Source organism: Lactuca virosa, chromosome 3 (genome assembly GCF_052849685.1).
Source record: "Lactuca virosa cultivar CGN04683 chromosome 3, Lactuca_virosa_CGN04683_v6, whole genome shotgun sequence".
Taxonomy (NCBI): domain Eukaryota; kingdom Viridiplantae; phylum Streptophyta; class Magnoliopsida; order Asterales; family Asteraceae; genus Lactuca; species Lactuca virosa.
The window spans coordinates 206,019,600-206,031,835 of NC_136428.1; the positions used below are offsets into that span (position 1 = coordinate 206,019,600).

The 12,236-nt window shown below is 36.0% G+C and overlaps 1 long non-coding RNA gene across 1 annotated transcript; it reads right to left on the minus strand.

Moving 5' to 3' along the window:
* Positions 1–11,118: 11,118 nt before the first annotated feature.
* LOC145162810 (uncharacterized) lies at positions 11,119–11,986 on the minus strand. The gene is made up of 2 exons (XR_013739349.1): positions 11,623–11,986; positions 11,119–11,532 (listed from the first exon to the last, which is right to left on the minus strand). It is a non-coding gene; the product is annotated as an uncharacterized LOC145162810 (long non-coding RNA).
* Positions 11,987–12,236: the final 250 nt, after the last annotated feature.

A 12,236-nucleotide genomic window follows, 5' to 3' on the forward strand; every position in this document is an offset into this window, starting at 1 on the left:
AGCCGTAGTACTCACTGTTCAGTGAGAGGTCGTTATGATACGGCGGGGAGCCGTGGTACTCGCTAGTCAGCAAGAGAATGTTGTGACGAAGTGCTCTCTGATCAGAGCGTGACGCAGAAGAGTTTTGGGCTTGGGTAGCCCTAATATTTGAATTTGTGGGAGCCTGGTGGTCGAACCAGGGGCGAGACTGGGGTCTCCATATTTGTCGGGAGTCGTTATATTCTGAAATTGAGTAATGGTTGTCGCAACCAAAGGGAAGTGGATAAGTGAGGAACGCATGAGTTGCGGGTCATGAGTCATGAGTTGAGTGCTTCATTGGGACGAGTGGTTCCAATTCTAGATCGGACCAGACTCTCGATATTGAGTTTGACTCTAGTGGTGCATTAAGTAGGCGGAATGAGACTCCGGATTCTGAGATAGGTTCCATTTTGAGGAATATTGTTTGTCATCAGATGTTTTGGACCGGGGTGGGTCAGTTTGTTGGTGCGGGAGGTACCGCGAGGCGCTCGTATCTAGGGAGTAGTGTTCGACGGGGGTCGAGGGTGAAACAATTTTGTAGGATTGTGGAATCCGTTGGAGTAAAGAGAACTTCGTGACTTGGGTGTCACTAGGCCGAGATAGTTGTTATGAGAAGGAAGTCAGTAAGACATTTCGGGATATGTTATGGGTGACCTTGGAGGTTCAACTGTGGAGTCAGAAGTTGACCTAGTGCTCAGTATTAAAAAGGGGTATGAGGAACGAAGTTGGGACTTGTGATTGTGATGTCTGAGGACACTCCTGAGCGAGCCTGGTTATTCTCTTGTGTCTGAAGGGCAGAGTGTTGAGGATTCTTTGTTCGGATGGGTTCCGATAGCAGTTTAGTGTATTATCCCTGGTGCGGTGTGGACCCTTCCGTTTCTTGGGGCATGATTTGGATCATTAGCATGTTGATATGAGTGAGCGGTAGCCGATTGTTGGATTTGGTCTTGTGAGAATCAGAGGATCAGTGAGTTATCAGGGTTTGATATTCGAGGAGCGAATATCATGGTGATCGCTTGAGTAGGCGGTCTGGCGGCGGGTCAGGCCACTAGAGCTTCCGGATAGTGGGAAGGAGTATATTAGCGACGGAAGAGTTGGTTCAGTTCTGGTCTTGGGAATTTTGTGTGGTTTCAGGTGTCCATAGAGAAAGATATCGGTGTAGTATGAGATCCTTTCGGTGGTCCCTATTGGGTTGATGATTTCATTATGTGAGTGGTTAAGGAGTGATTTCGAGGGCGAAATCTAATTCAAGTGGGGGAGAATTGTAACATCCGGATTTTCAGGGACATTATCGTGTAATTTGATCTTGTGATTAAAGAAGAGACTCGACGAGTTGAGGGTCCAACTCGCCGAGTCGAGCCGGGTTTTTCCCGTGGACTTAATGAGTGGACTCGACGAGTCCGAGGAGGGACTCGCCGAGTAGGCGCTGATTAGAGAAACCCTAATTTCCTGGGTTTGGGACCTATTTAAAGGCACGTATAGCCTCATTTGCGGCCACCCTTTCCCTGGAAGCAAACCCTAAATGTCATTTGAGCTAGAAAGTGAGAGAGAAGCTATCTTGGGATTTTTAGTGCATCATTTGAGAAGAAGAGAAGGAGATCAAGCAAGGATCAAGAGGGGGAAAGTTGGATCCAGTGATAGATCGTCCAGAGCTTCTAAGGAAGGTAAAAGTTTGCACCTTTCTCATTATTTTGGTTAGATCTCATGTGTTTGGAGTTCTAGGGCTTTTACCACCTTTGGTTTGGGACTTTGATTAAAATGGATTAGCTAGAAGCCTAGTCCTCAGATCTAGACCTTGTGAGGTCCCTAGAGCCCAAAGGTCCCAACTTTATTCATCCAAATGAGGGTTGTTGTGCTTAACACCTTAAGAAGGGCTTGTTTTGGCATTTTGAGGCAAGACTTTATATGTCTATGGTGTCTTAAAGGGCTAGATCTAGGGTTTGGAATGAGAGATCTGACTTTGGACGTCTAAATAAGGAATCAGACCGAGGGGACTCGTCGAGTCCATGAGTTGACTCGACGAGTCAGTGAGGGTTTGTCCCGATGAGCTTGAGCATGCGATAGCTCGACGAGTTGGGGGTCAACTCGACGAGCTGAGCTGGACTGTCACGAGATTTCTGAGGAAAGTAAGTGGACTCGACGAGTCGCAAGGGTGCACTCGGCGAGTCGGGTCAAACATGGACTGTTGACTCGAGTTTGACTTATGTTGACTTTGGGGCTTTGATCAACATAAGTAGTAGAGACCATGGAGGGGTAAAATGGTCTTTTATCCACTTTAAAGAGTTAAAGAGAGGAAGAATATCCTTCGGTCATTAGAATTGTGATGAGAGTATCACTTAGAGATATTCATCCCTTGTGTTAGGTGGAGGCTAGTTCGAGATCCGGGAGCGGGGTCTTTACTTGCTGCTGGTCAGGTGAGTCTTCTCACTATACTTTACCTTGAGTGGTAAGTAGAATTATGTGACAGAGTATCTTGTATGCTATGTATGTGATGTGTTGCACTGCATTATTTCTATGTGATTTATGCTGTGTGTATTCCAGAGTTAGGACCAGAGGGTCCACAGAGTTAGGACCAGAGGGTCCACAGAGTTAGGGCCAGTGGGCCCACAGAGTTATAGCCTCGAGTGGCTAATATGTGTTATATGTGGTATTTTGGGGAACTCACTAAGCTTCGTGCTTACCGTGTTATGTGTTATGTGTTTCAGGTACCTCAGAGGATCGCGGGAAGGCACCGGCTTGATTGTACACACCAGAAAAAGAGTCACGTTTTGAGGATCATGGCTTATTAATGGAGTTGTGTTTTGTAATTTGAATAAACGAGATTTCTATACAATATGTTACGAAAAGTATGCGATTTTAAAATGAAAATTTTGTTTGAAAAATTACGGTGTTACAAGCAATCATATTGCTGGAATATTCATGAGTACTTTGAAATGGAGAATTTGAGTATTGGATTAACCCACGCTCAGAGAATTACTTCATGGAATTTATCATGAGTAATTCTGAGACGATAATATCTTATAATTTTTAAACGGAGATATATGAGTCGTAGTTTACAAATCAATTGTGCATTGAGAATATGTAAACGCATTAGTAACTTGATGTTATAAAACGTATTATTGTGCATGATTTTGTGAGTAAATAACATAAGTATATAAGTCAAAGTTTATCTGTTCCTGTTTGCCTTTTGGGGGAAAAAGTGATATCTTTGGGCCCCTCAATGATTTGGTGTTGACTTATAGTGTAAGGCCCGGAAAGGACTAAATTGATGTGTTCGATTAGTAGTTCTTTGTCATTACAAATCTGAAATCGGGAAACAAAGTTTTGAACAATGAGATTGAGTATGTTCGATGTCTCATATCCACATGATATCTTGCAGAATGAGGATTATATGATCACTTGTCTTAGGACATGTAACTGACTAGGTCAGAGTTCGACAACAACTTTGAGAGCTACAATTTGCTAATCAGTTTTTGAAGGATATATTGGAGACTATAGTTATTAGAATTATCCAAGTGGGAGACTGTTGGATTAGGTGTCTAAGCCCATAACTATAAATGGTATATACTTGAATTGATAGTAGCATAGTCCTTTAGGGTTGCCCTCAAGATTAGCAAGTACACAGGATAATTTTGGAGGGAGAGGTGGATTTATTATTCGATTAATAAATTGAAATAAATGATTTGTTAATATATTATGAAGATAATCTATTAATTATAAATAGTAATATTTAATTAGTATTTAATCAGAAAAGAATTAATTAAAAGTGCATAGACTGAATTGTAATTATTCAATAGTTGAGCAAGAGGCAATCTAGAACCCTCCAAAGGCCATGGATGGTTTTCTTGTGCCTTTGGGTTTCTAGAATAGTCTCTAGTAGATAAACAGGAAAGTGGATAATTACCCGGTTTAAAATTATCTTGGATTAGGGTTTATCTAGGGTTTCCTGACTACACTATATAAACAACCTAAACCCTACAATTTTCGGCCACTTGTTCTTTGAAAGACCTAGCCGAAATTTTGCAACCTCTCTCCTCCTCCTTAATCATTCTTCATTGCTAGTATTGGGTGTGAGCCATTAGAGGCATGACAATTGTGACGCTTGCTTTCAAAGCTTCTATAATACTAAGGATTTGAATTTTTATTGCTATATAACAATCAAGGTATGTTTGAATAACCCTAATTGTTTATTTTTGATTATATACCAGTGTTCTAGGGTTTTTTCATTGTTGTTCATATTGTATGTTCCATTAGAGAAAACGTAGATCAAATATAGGGTTGCATGTTTTGCATAATACCCATCATTAATGGGAGAAACAACTCGATTGGTGGAAGACATTACATCATTCAACAAAGATTATTCTGGTGATCTAAAGATTAAGTATGAAGCAGATAAGAAAGTATTTGAAAAAGGTTGAGAATTCTCTTTCTGACTTTGAAGAGACTTTGTCGAAAGTTGCACTTTCGTCTCGATCTCAATTTCTCAAGAATCTATCTCTGTCATGGTTTCGATTGTTGAGTCCAGTTTCAAAACTGAATTGGCTCCTATATTTGATTTGGTTCTTTGCCTACCAACGAATGCTCCACGTACTGCACACGTCTCACAAGGGGGAGAAAGGGGGGTTGGTTCATCTAAAGTATATGGTGAAGATAAAGGTGTAGTTGTGGGCAGATTTATGTTCACGCAAATCCATACCTCGATTCCAATGAAACCATTAATGTAAATAATAAAAACAACATCAACAACGAATGTTCCTCAAGTCAATGTTGACTTGTCAAAATTGCAAAGTAAAGTAATTTCTATTGGTGAAGGAGGTTCGAGTTCTGCAATTGTCAAGAATACAACAACAGTCGATCCCAAAGATAAAGGGAAAAGTATTCAGGTTAAACCCTCCACAGAAAAACAGAAAAGATTCCAGGAGATTGAATTGGAGAGGCAAATACAAGTGAACAACTTTTAAATAAAAAAGTGAATGATCCTCTAGGCTTGAACAAGGGTGATCCAAACAAAGCTTGGTGTTATGAAACTATCAAAATTGTTGTGCTCGATAAAGTGGAGGAGTTCATGATGAAGCCAAAAAGAAGATATGACACCAAAAAACACCAACTTCAATCAACTTGATTTTCCTATAAATCAATTGATGTTTGCTTGCGGTCAATTCAAACTAACTGAAAGTTACAAGGACAATGATGAATTCAAGAAGTTGAAAATTCGCTTTCATGTAGTTTTGGGAAAAAGCGAAGAAGACGTTTGGTATCTGGTGAAAATTATGAGGGTCATATCGATTGTCTCTAATGTGCTTTTCAAGGGGTTGATACAGAATTTTCGACATTGTGTTGTTCGAGCTAACAATGTGGCTTTCGAGCTCACAATCGTAGATTTTCTGTTGATGAATCTTAATGATCTTATCACAGTTTCCAAGATTTTGTGTGAAGTGGATACTTCACAAGTTGTTGAGGAAAATTGAAATGCATTTGTTATTGGATATGCTCACATCAAGGCCTTCATTGATTGCTACTATTATTATTTGGTTGTAATAGATATTGATCTAGCCATGGCAATCAACAAAACATCAAAGATGCTGAAAGCTTTATTGAAGGGGAAGATCAACATCGAGAAATTTTAAGATGGGGAAATAATCCATAAACCCTTTGGTGTTATTTTTCAAGGGAAGAATAAAAAGGGAATGTTAACAAAGTTCCTTTTCCAAACGAATGCTATTGAGAGGTACATGAACTCTCATTTTTCATTTTGATCTAGCCACGGGAATCAACAAAACATCAAAGGTGTTGAAAGCTATATTGAAGAGGAAGATCAACATCGAGAAACTTTAAGATGGGGAAATAATCCATAAACCCTTTGGTGTTATTTTCCAAGGGAAGAATTAAAAGGGAAAGTTAACGAAGTTCCTTTTCCAAACGAATGATATTGAGAGGTACAGGAAATCTCATATTTCGAACATTTTACTTCGCATCAACAATTTCCAGAAAAACGATAATGAAGACAAGGCGGGGGTTCAAAAAATCATTCCTTCGTATATGGATATAAGAAAGGTGTTGCTCCAGACAATGAAGACACTAACTTGAAGATTCGATTATTCTCACAAAGGGGGAGAATGTTAGGTCGAAAGCTATTCTGAGAGTCGAATTATAGTGTCTTTGTCTTTGTGTCTGTAAATAGCGAAAGTCAAAGAGCTTTTGTTATTTTAATGTATTTACAAGGCATAAGATAGTTTCACATGTCATGTTTAGTCCTTGTATTTTTTGGTCTGTGAGTATCCTATAAATAGGGTAAGTACTTAGAGGTTAGAGTAAGAACTTTCGGATAAACACTCTTCTACTCGATTCTCTATGTATCATTTCGGACATTAATTGAGCTGAAAACATATCTTATTTAGATCTTCGTGTTCTCGATTGATTTAAACACATTTTGTTTCTCTCTTCACCAAGGACTCTGTATCAAATTTACATAAAGGGCACATAAGGATTTCAGCAATACCAAATCTACTAAGATTCTCCATAGTAGGAAACCTATCATGTTTTATTCGCCAAGCAAAGACATGAACTTTTCCAATAACTAAATTGAATTAATCTCAAGATTTCATCTGAAGAATGATGGATATGGATTCAATGTAATTCTGAAGAGACGAGGAGAATTTATACAATATTGTACATAGATATGGACAAGTTAGTTAATCTTTTTTAAAAAAATAAACCATTAAAAAAGGTTAGTCATCGGAAATATCATTTAATTAAATGTTAAAATTACTAAAATGATAAGATGACAATAATTTTAATTCATTTTTTACCATTGGAGATGCTCCAAACACTTTTTAAAAGTCAGAAAAGTGACTTTTTAAAAACTCATTTTTCATGTAGTAAAAAATTGTTTTTTATTTCCTAAACACTTTTTAAACTTATTGACTTTTAAAACATACTAATAAGTCGATAACACTTCTTAAACTCAATTAGGAACACCCTTAAAAATATTTTTTTGCTTAAACTTTATTAAAAAATGGACTAGTAAAAAACTAATCAGAAAATACTAAAATATTACATATAATAGCCAAATGCAGTTTGTGAAACCACCCATTTGAGTAATATCTTTTTTAAACCTGATATTACATCATAAAAAAGATTAGGTTACAATATTATAAAAAACAACTATCACTCTTGGTTTAGAAACTCCAAACAATCTAAGCATTAAAGGTAAAAACCTAAACATGCATATGATGCAAAATAACCTTTTAGACTCTTGGGTATATGCCAAGAAAACATCATGGATGCCAATGTGGCAACTCCAAAATGGCAGTATAACATTGAAACACCGCCTCCGGTTGTGATGGTAAGCCATGTTCGCGTTACGACGTATTGAAAAGAGGAGAATTTGATTTGAATGGTCATATCATCGTTGACGAATGGTCAACTTTATTTCAATAACTTTTAGCCAAATTATTTTTCCCTCTTCACCCTACATCCAGCAAAATCTTTTTGGCCAAAAGCCAAATTTACAACAAAACGTTTTCAATAATATTTCTTCGATGCCAAATGTTCAAACATAAACAACCACCCAACCACCACCCACACAACCATCAGTACAAAATCGCTGCCAAAACACAAGCGGGAGGTAGTAAGAAAGGGGTAGGGAAAGGGAATGGGAAAAGGAAAGGGAAAGATGTTGGGATGGAAAATGATGAAATTTCATAATGACAGACACCGGATGAGGAGTACACTTTAGCGGTAGCGTGGTGTGAGACTTCAAAAATGAATATCAACGAAGTGAGACTTGAAAAAATGAATGTCAAGGAAATGGAATGAAGAAAGTTGCTTATTGGGAAGTGGTGCTCGCAAAATTTCACATTATTTTGAAGAAAAAGACACACCGCATTTGCAATATACTTAGTTTTAAATAGACTCAAATTAATAGGAGGTGCATGAAATCCACTGTGATCTACAACAAACTTCATTCGGAAAAGCAGAATGGTGCCAACGACTTTGATTTGTTTAAAATCGCAAAAGAGCAATATTGCATCGAGATGGTTCATGTGTTCGAGTTTGATAAATCACAGGAGATGTTGAGAAGATATCCAAAATGGAATCAAACACCAACATCGGTAGATGTTCAATCAAAGAGATCTCGAAATTTGAGTTTGGTCGACGTTTCTGACACAATGACTCATATTTACCTCAAATTCGACACCGATGAGATTCTAGATGACATCAAAGAGATTTCCCCTCTACGACGACCGGTAGGACACGACAAAGCGAAGCGTGCTGCAAGACATGCAAATGAATTTGAAAAAAAAAATCAAAGCATATGAAGGAAATTGTAGTGAATTTCGAGGCATACTATTTACTATTAAAAGAAAGAATTGATTTAGAACATGAGCACTTGGATTTCCTTCATAGCCAAGCACGAGAGGAGAAGGAGCGACACAAGCGAGAAAAAATGACGAATCGGTTGGCAATTCTTAGGTCTAGTGAGGATGGTATGTCGCACGGAGAAGATGTAAAAATGCTACGAGAGATGAAAGTGAATATGCGGGCCTCTTACTTGGACAATTAGGAATATCGTTTATGTTTTTAAATTTATCGTATTTTTTTTTCTTGTAATATATATATTTTTTAATTTATAAGTTATGTTTAATTTAAATATTATGTTTTATTTAAATATCATATTTTATTAAATTATATTTTTATTATAGTTATTAACAAAAACTCGACAAATAATAAAAAACATATGATGATATAAAATTTAATGGGTGTTATAAAATGATGATCATTTCCTACAATGATGTTATAATATCATGGATAATATAATTTCCTTTATTTTATAATACCATGGATAATATAACATTTCCATGTTATAATACCATGAATAATATGACATGTCAGATGCCACTTTTTGTTTTTAGAACACGTTGCTTATACCAACAATTCTTATATAAATTGCTTATACTCACTATTCTTATACTTTATATATTGATAAAAGTAAATAAACTCGGATTGATGAGTAAGCAAATTCCTTAATCGATAGGATATAAGCAAATTCCTTAATCGATAGGATATGTTTATATGGTTTTTTTAATATATGTTGGATGGAGTGAGGTTTTGAAATAAGAAAAACGAGAGTTGGTTGAGGATGAACAAAACGCATCAAGATCGAAAGGCAACAAAACGCACACCAATCCCCCACCCACCAAGGCTTGGTTACATTATTAATTACCTATTTCCATTTTTTCCCTCGATAACATGACCCGTGACCAATCCATTAATATTTGTTACATTGAATACTTTGTAAAGACTGCTTCGTGTTACTTGCCCTTACATTCATGGTTGCTTGTATTAATAAATTATACAATAAATTACATAGTGCTCGTTAACGTATTGACGTCTTCATATTAAAAGTTAAATAACGGTAAACATAAAAAATCATCTGTCTTTTTTGCATCAGTTACTTTTTTTTAACAGCTAAATAATATTAAAACCAAACTAAGAATAAGTTAGAAATTACAAACAACTAACTTTTTTTTTGGAAAGGACAAAAAAAAAATGTAATTGAGTTTTTAAGCCAATCAACGCAATTAGTTTTAGTTTTAAAATTTCTAGAACTAAACAAATTATAAGAAAAAACATTTATATCTTAAAAAAAATCCGATTTTTAAGTGGATTAGAGTCTCCAAAAATGATACCCGTTGCGAGGTTATGTTGACTTGACCCACCTATTTTTTTTTATATTTTATAACAAGGTATATACAATTAAAATTATTGACCCATCTTAAATAACTTAGTGAAGTACCCTAGTATTTTAGACAACTAAAATACATGTATTTTTATATCCCATGCTTTACATTTTAATAGCTCAATCTAATATAAGTAGCCCAATACAACTTAAATTTAAAATAAAATAAAAAAACAAAAAAACAATGATTGTGTGAAGGCAAAACGATGTTTCCTCTCCAAGCCTTAGAATTACTGAGAGATTACTATCAGCCCATCAGTCATCTCAATTGCCAATCGACATCTTAGGTGCGCGGATGTCTCCACCAGCAGTCGTCGTTCGCCCCTCCGTCATTAGTAATGATACAATTGTAAACATATATCAAGATATAAGACCTTGTCGGATACACTTGTAAGAATTTTAAATATTTTTTTTGGCTTATACGACTCGATCCGATCCGAACCCGCAACTAGTATTGTTTGATTTTTTTAATTTTCCATCAGTTACATTTAAATAGTAAATCATGTGGTTTTACGTTCTACATTCGCCAGTGAATGATACCATTATGATATCTCTAAATCACTCATAATGTCGTTTGAATAATAGTCTCCAAAACCGTCTTTTTATTACCCGAGATCAAAATTGTATCCAACAAAAAAAATAGATCATGTAGTATTAGAGTTGTCAATCGTGTCGGGTTCATGTCGTGTCAAAACACTAAACGGGCTGAAAGTGTTTGACCCTAACCCGACCCATTTAACTAACGTGTCATGTCAAACCGTTTATTTTCGTGTTAGGGGTATACCTTGAAATATGTCATGTCATCTGAGGTTAAAAGATTGAGCATGTTGAAATAGTAGGAGTTGGGTAGACGGAAAGGAAAAACTAATAGTTTGGAGGCGGAGTAAACGAAGTCGTAGCAAATTCAGATGACAAGATTAAAAGAGTAAGAGCTCGGAAGGCGGAAGATAAGATCATGAGGATGAGAGAGTGATCAAAGGGACTGTGTAGTTTATAAGAGAACAAAAAAACTGAAAATGATGTTTTGATCTAGATGTCTAAGTCATTTCAACATTACAAAACGATTAAATCCAAAGGTTTTCTTTTAATTATTGTTTTGATTTTGTATCTTTCTAGTTTATTTAAAGAATTCAAAAATCATGAATATAATAAACGGGTCATTTTCGAGTTGGAATTCTCAACCCTAACCTTACCCGTTTAATTTTCATGTAGTGCCGTATCAACCCGTTTATTTAAACGAGTTAATATATCTTACCCAAACCCGTTTATTTCGTGTCATTCATGTCGGGTTTCGTGTCATGTCAATTTTTGTCACGTCTATGTAGTATATCCGCACTCGGAAGCACCAAATCCACCCATCTAAACACCCTTTGTCATATAACATAAACTTCTTCGTATAATAAGAACACATGATCCTAATTTTCCACCTGGTTATCACATAACGTTATCACATAACGGGCAAAGCAACGAAGGGATATCAAAACCTTTGATGCTAAGATTCCACCTATAGGTAAAAGATCTATTAACAATCTCCAATCGTCTTCCTCTAGGTTCGGTTGAAAGGACTCATTATCAATATGCTTTCTAACTTCATTCACTGTGAAATAGAGATTCAATGCCAATAGTCTTCCTCTAGGTTCGGTTGAAAGGATCGAATCAACAACAATAAGTCTTCAAATTGACTTTGTAAAGCTCCACCTTCAAAATTACGATTCCAAAGCCAATACCACCATCTTCCCATCTATCCGCTATAGAACAATCACGGTTTTGCTCTAGATAAAACAAACGAGAAAAACAATATTTTAAAGGAATATCACATAACCAAATATCAAAAAAGAAAAAAAAAGACATATAGTAGTTACCTAACAAACCAAGTGATCAAAACTGATCTACCACTGATAGATAACATATTTGCTTTCCAACTTGATAGTTTTTTCTGAAACTTGTCAATTATCGACTTCCAACTTTTAATCAACGACATACTAACACCCATAGGTAAACCCAGATAAGGAAAAAGAAGTTTAGCAGGTAAGAAAAAGGAAGTTAGCAGGTCTACAACTAGTCATCGTAGCAACAGACATAACCTCACCAAAATCGACCCCTATACCAAAAAGATTGGATTTATGAACATTTATTCTAAGACTCGAAGCATAGAAAAAACATTCAAATAGACGAACCAAGTAGATAACATTCTCTGTAGATCACTCTCCCAAAAGCATATTGGATTTTTGCATCTGATACTCATAAATGTTGGTATGTTTATGGGTAGTGCATATATATTCTTTTTCTTTCTGTAATCATGACCTATTTCGTTAAAATTTTTTGAACGGAAGACTAAAAAATGAATTCGTTTAATGGGAATATTAGACTAATCTTAATACAAACATTATAAAAATAATCAAAGTTTAGCCAAAATCTTGGAAATAGTCGTCAATTTCACATATGAAAGTTTTTGTGAAATCACGACTTCATCTGA